The 708-nt window shown below is 37.3% G+C and overlaps 1 protein-coding gene across 1 annotated transcript in view; it reads right to left on the reverse strand.

The window, feature by feature from the left end:
- Nucleotides 1–708, reverse strand: part of LOC107747447 (storkhead-box protein 1-like) — a 21,695-nt gene that overhangs the window by 653 nt on the left and 20,334 nt on the right. The gene's annotated exons all lie outside the window — the stretch shown is intronic.

Here is a 708-nt window from a genome sequence, read left to right on the forward strand (position 1 = left end):
TGACTGACAGCCATACATACTCCTCAAAACATTAGATTCATCCGCGCTGGAGCCGTGCACAACCCACGCAAGGAAGATAATTCCGCAAACAGCTGCAATTGCAGGTTTTCAAACAGAGATGGCGACAAAGAGGAAAAACTTACGGACTGCAGCTTTAAGTAGATCTTTCAATTGTAGAAAACATTAAAGGGATAGTTCACCCAAAAATCACGTCTGTAAACATAAAGAAGTTGTCCCGGCTACTAGGCTATCGCATGTGAGGATCCTGCAGGTGGCGTTTATAGCCTTTTCTCACAGCAGCTAGAATAATTAAATGTATCATTTTTATGGCGGATTGTAATCCAGAAACAATTATGTGTTTATGAAACACATGTGAATGTTTTAGATGTGCTTCTGATTACAGATAGCCTGGGATTACACAAGATTTGTATTTTAAAGACAACCGGTTCGAAGGGAGCATAGTTTGCTTTTTGGGTTAAAATAATTTCTTAATATGAAATTCGAATGGTATGACAATTAGAGATTAGACAACAGAAATTGTAATCTACACGCTAATACACAGTCACGCAATGCTGATGATTTTAACATGAACAATTTGAGAACAAAGTATAACAATAATAATTTGCATTTGCATAACCGATCGTTAGATTTAATCACAGCGCGATTTATTGTAATGCTTTTTTCCTCAGTTGGTCAGAACAAACGTGG

The sequence above is a fragment of the Sinocyclocheilus rhinocerous genome, unplaced genomic scaffold (assembly GCF_001515625.1).
Source record: "Sinocyclocheilus rhinocerous isolate Xijiao unplaced genomic scaffold, SAMN03320098_v1.1 scaffold2664, whole genome shotgun sequence".
NCBI lineage: Eukaryota > Metazoa > Chordata > Actinopteri > Cypriniformes > Cyprinidae > Sinocyclocheilus > Sinocyclocheilus rhinocerous.